We start from the raw sequence: 6,000 nt of genomic DNA on the forward strand, positions 1-6,000 counted from the left end.
TATGAGGCCTCGCCCCCCTTCTCAGAAGGCTGCTATTTGCTCTGGGCAAATGGGCCAGTTGCACAACTGTTCTACCAATGCTGTTCAAATGGCTTCTCACAACAACCTGCTGTAAACAAAACACACAAAAGCAAGCAGTGCCGGTTTGCAAAATCCACCCCCCAACCCTTCAAACAGACCCTTTTTGCTGCTTTTCGACACACTTACACAAGACCTTTTCAACCCCAGCCACTCTCTGATGCAAATAATAGATTAGAGCTGCAGCCTATGGAAACAGTCTAATTACGAAATAACAAAAGTTCAATGAAACCCATATATTTGAACATACCATTGCCTCGCATAAGACAAATCTGCAAAATGTATAAGCTTTTCTTCAGTGGAAAAGACTGGATATTGATAGGGTAATATACCATGGGTTTACATTGGTTTTAGCTGTAATCCTCTACTACTGTAACACCTATCCAAACGCCAGTGTGGTTTAAGGGATGTGGAGAATACTGAAACTGTGTCCTTAAATTTATTCACCATCTTGATATTCCAAAACCACGAGATAGAATTGAATGCAAAATGAGAAATTTAACAGAATGTCCAAGCTGCTCTTTTTTGACATACAATGATTGTGAATAGTGACATCTGTGGAGTAAATGATGAAGAATTTTCATTTTTGGGTGTACTCTCCCATTAAGACGGCCTCTTATTACACATAAGGCAAATATACACAAAGGCCTGTTTTAAACCAGTCGTGATGGCACTGCTGCTCTACAGCAGGGTTGCCAAGTTGGCTACTTTTATACTGTATACTTTTTTTCCCCATAGGGTTAATGGTTTTACATATTGCATAAAGCTTGTATTGAAATATTTTACTCTACCCAATACCAATGATAAAACTGTGTAGATTATGAGCCTGTGTGCGGCTGTTTGTGTTACCATGGTAACATATTGGTGGGTCTCTTATGGATTGTTGCAAATAAATAAAAAAGTATGTCATTTTCAAATATTTTTATTTATTTATTTTTAAACTGCAAAGGTGTTTTTCTCCAGATATCAATCATAAGATGTTTTTATGAAAACAGACTGTGTTTATGATCCCTACTATACAATGATTTTTTTTTTATTAGTTAAAGGGGTCATATGATGCGATTTCAAGTTTTCCTTTCTCTTTGGAGTGTAACAAGCTGATTGTGCATGGATAAGATCCCTGAAGTTGCAAAGACTAAAGTCTCAAAACCAAAGAGATATTCTTTATCAAAGTTAAGACTCTGCCGCGCCCCCCTAAAACGGCTCGTTCTAACACGCCCCCACATATCTACCTCACTATGTGGAAATATTAGCATAATGCCGCCCAAATGTTCACGCAAAGAAAGAAGGCGTGGTTTTAGTAACCGCAGTTAGTGTTGAAGCAGCCATGTCAGGGAGACGCTGTGTGTTTCTAGGCGAAAGCAAAAGCACTTTATTTGGCCTTCCGAAAGTAGATGCATTTAGGAATCTTTAAGATCACTTACAACAGAACAGCAATGCATTTTATGGACAACCGTTTCGTGAACCTAGGAGAGGAGGTAATTCTGACTTTGCTATGACAATCTGGCGCTTCTGAATCAGCTACTGTTTTGCTATTAGTTTAAATATTTGCTATTGACTGTTCAAATGCGGAGTTTTGCGCAGTGTGTGTGTGCGCGCGCACGTGTGTGTGTGTGTGTGAAAGAGAGAGAGAGAGAGAGAGAGAAAAACGCGACTCTGTTCCCCTTTCAGGCTCTGTCTTTACATTTATTTTGAAAGATGAAGCTCGCGATTATGGTAAGGGGCGTTACATTTCCGACGAGTGCTTGCGGTGTTCGGCCAATCACAATGCACTGGGTCAGCTGGCCAATCAGAGCAGACTGCGCTTGTCTTAAGGAGGGACTTTGTAGAAAACGAAGCGTTTGAGAGAGGCGGGGCATAGAGGACCTACAATAATGTACAGTATTTGAAAAATTATTTGTTTTTTGAACATTAAAGCATGTCAACATATTCTGTTACACCAAATACACAAAATAATGATCTTTAAAAAAGCATCATATGACCCCTTTAAGTAATCAAGTATTCCACAGAGCCGTGTAATAATATTATTTAATGGACCAGAATTAGCATTAACTAACAATGAACAGTTATATTTTTATTAACTAACATTAGCAAAGATTAATAAACGCAGCAATATAACAGATATGTTGCGCATTGTTAGTTTATATTAGTTCATATTAGTAACTAATAAGACCTTAAAGTGCTACCATGATTTTCAAGCATAACTGTAAAATATATATTTAGGTACTTAAGAGACATATTCTGAGTTTAAGTATTTGGGCTATAGATTTGGGGCTATTTAATTGGTTTTGATTGGCCAAAGGCTTGGATTTGTTATGCAGCTATAGCAATAACCATTAAACGTAATTTGTGTGAAAACAAGAGTGGATGTACAACATCTCTCCATTGTGTTTCCTGTGTTTATCACGAGACGTTTTAAAATCAAGTCAGGTATTGTGGCGACCGTAAGCATAAACAGAGGCACGTTCCTGTTGATGAGGCCACCTCGCAGCCAGTGGAGAGGATGTTGTGCAATTAGTGCACTAAGCTAATTATCATGGGATCAAATAGTGGTTCCATGGAAACCTCTCCACTTTTTCCAAAACAAAGCGTTGTGACTGTCTCTCTTATCCGTTCCTTTGAGACAGCCACCGCTTGTTCGTCTCTGCCTACTCTGTTTATTTCCGATGACACATGGCCCAGCAGACCATGTAAGGAGGTTGAGGAGCCATATGTCACTTGATAAGGTAATCCGGGCTTTTGCTTACATGAAATAAGACACTGCTTATCAAATAAGCAGTCTTTATGACATAAGTTTCATTAGTTTAATGGAAGTTTAATGAAAGCGCTATTAAGCCATGTAAGAATATAAACATTTTAGTGCGATATAACACATTTTTCTTCAATGTCTCACCTGTGGAAATACACTGTTTCTTTGGATCCAGCACAAAGTTGGCACGTTTGATGGAAACAGAGAAAATGTGCTTGGCTGACAACATGTGTGGTCATAAAGAAATGGGACACATTCCTCTTTGTTGTATAAATCCTATGGGATTTTCCCAATTAGCACGCGGTTCCCAGACATTAGTAAAACCACTGGCTCCATACTGTGGGTAATGAATTCCTCTCGTATCGCAGGCTATAGCTTAATCATGCACCCAGTCTACGTCATTGCATGTCGTATAATTTAAAAAAGGAGGATTTATGCCAATGAGGTCAAGACCAACGACGGTTCTTCAGGGGTTGACAAGCCCCTTGGGGTCTGGCGTTCTGCCCTTTGACCTCGTGAGAATTTCCTGAACCCCTACACTCTTAAAAATAAAGGTTATTTTTGGTATTGTTGGTTTCATGAAGAACCTCTAACATCCACGGAACCTACCTTGTTTCATTGAGCAAAAGGTTCTTTATAGTGGAAAACGATTCTTTAGATTATTACAGTTTTCTTCACATTAAAAAAAGGTCTGAAAGATTCTTTGGGGAACCAAAATGGATCTTCTATGGCATCACTGCAAAAAAACTTTGGAACCTTTATTTTTAAGAATGAGATTCAATTTCCTCACAGAACTGGCATTGATTTTGAGTGTAAAAAATTTTTTTTTTTTTTGGCCATTCAGACTTTCTGAAGCAGTGTAGATGTGTGTCACGTACTCACCCTGACTTGGCAGCTTCAAGAATCACTTTGAATCAACATTTTTGACTCATATCTACAAATTCTGTTCAGGGGGAGAAGCGGCCACTCCTTATTTCTGAAACTAAGAGCAGAATGTATGGGTCTGGTGCTTCATACAACATGCTTTGCCAATGAATCCGTTAGATCTTGACATTGAAAACAGAGGGAAGCCGATCCTGCTGACTTAAACCTGCTGCATATTTGAACACCAATAATGGAATGTACATAGATATTTCTACAAACACACTTATCCAACCACGCAGATTTACAGATCCTCATTGCACAGCTGAGTGGGTCAGAGCCAGCAAAGACAGATGCCTGTTTTCTTCTCCGCCTGCTGTAGCTTATGACCCCAAGGCATCTCTGGCAGATTATATCATCCTCGACTCAGATAAGCACTTGCGCAATATTATATGTGGCAGCAGTATGCTTTTGAAGGCGGATGTCGAAACCATTAACAAAAACAAGCACAGGGTGACAGGAAAAAACCTGTGCAGGTACTTCTTCTCAGAACATAATATATGATTAACCAGTTTTTTGCTTTCATTTGAATTCTTTTGATGCAGAGACAAACAATTAATTATCTGTCAATAAGTTAATTCTTAGTAAATAAGTCTCGACTTTCAACATGTTTCAACTGTTACTCCGTTAATTACGCATGATTCCAAAGAATTACGAAAGGGGAAAATGCAACATAATTTGCCTTCACTTTCTAGGAATTCAGAAAAAAGACGACAAATTGCATTGAAGAAACCAAAAATATTTGAAAGCCACATGACATTTGATTTGCTTTCCAAGACCACGGGTTACTCTCAGAGGAAAACACATGCTCAAAAGCTCCACCAGTTGTGCTATTAAAGTAGGCATGAAAAAAATATCCACCCTATCTATTTTTAAAATGCATGTTATTGATCTTATTGCAAACAATTCATCTTTGAACATCCCATAACTCAATTTTCTGGTGAAATGTCAGACTTCTTCCTGGTGACGTATGCAGGACTTTTCCAGTCATTTAGTCTGCTTAAACCCCATCCCTCCACAATCAATTGCAAGCTCTCATTTAATTTTGAGTGCAATGCCCACATCTCAATATCCAATCAGCAATCAATCAATAGAACCAATTCCCGCCCTACATTATTTCGATAATCTGCTACGATGTCACAATACAGAAAAGATCTGTCACTACTTCTATTTCATCTAGACTTTAAACACATTTCTGTACATTTATAATACAACAGAAAAAAATCCTAAAACATTTGCTAAAATAAAAAATTATTTATTAGCACTTTTTATAAAAAAAAATATTTTTAAAAAATGAGTAAAAATTATATTATATATGGTTACTTAATGTCTATGTATCATAGAGAGATATCTGTCATTCAAGAGACATCAAAAATATTTCAGTTGTGGAGTAATTCAGAGATGATGCATGTCAAAATCACGCCATTGCAGAGGTCAGAGGGTTTTCGTGACAACCAAATCTCTGCATCTGCTTGATAGATGGAGATACTGGGGAACATTTACCCAGAGCCCGCAGCACCTCTCTCTCTGACTCATGCTGTAGTTATGCTTTTTTTTTTTTAAACCGCTGCGAGGCAACCATCGTGTTAATATTCAGTACAGTCAGGCGCTACAGCGCACACAAACACACACTGGTTCCCATTATGACCTCTGTAAAGGATGAGTCATACGGGTGAGGAGGGAATCCTTTCCTTAGATACTGTCATCCTCAATGCCACTGAATGAAAGGCCGCGTTGTGCATCTGTCACGAAACGCCACGTATCCGCACACCTGGAGACAAAGACCTATGACCATTCAGTTCACAATCCAAAGGTGCATCCAATTAGAATTTTAAATTAATACAATCTTTACAAATGCTAAACACAGTGAATATCGTGTATAGGTCGAGGCACATGCATTTGATTAAAAAAAGTTGCTGCTTTTTTGTGATAAACAGTGCCTGTCCATTTTTTTTCAGCAGCCTTGGTTCTTGTTTCATACAGTGAAACATGCATTTCAACAATGTACATAGCATTTCAATGTTAATTATGTGTCTTCAACACTTCTGCTCTTAGTCATAATTACACCAGCAGTACTGGTTACTGTTTCTGACTCATTCATGACTGACATAAAAGCTAGGAGACACAATGATGCCGAGCACAGGGTGGGTCAAGTTCCAGGGGTTCACTATTGTGTGTATGACATACAGTGAGTGTTTCGCTATGCACACTCTGTAAACAGAAGAACAAATACACACGCAGACATTTGAGGT

The sequence above is a fragment of the Sinocyclocheilus grahami genome, unplaced genomic scaffold (genome assembly GCF_001515645.1).
Source record: "Sinocyclocheilus grahami isolate Dianchi unplaced genomic scaffold, SAMN03320097.WGS_v1.1 scaffold566.1, whole genome shotgun sequence".
Taxonomy (NCBI): Eukaryota; Metazoa; Chordata; class Actinopteri; order Cypriniformes; family Cyprinidae; genus Sinocyclocheilus; species Sinocyclocheilus grahami.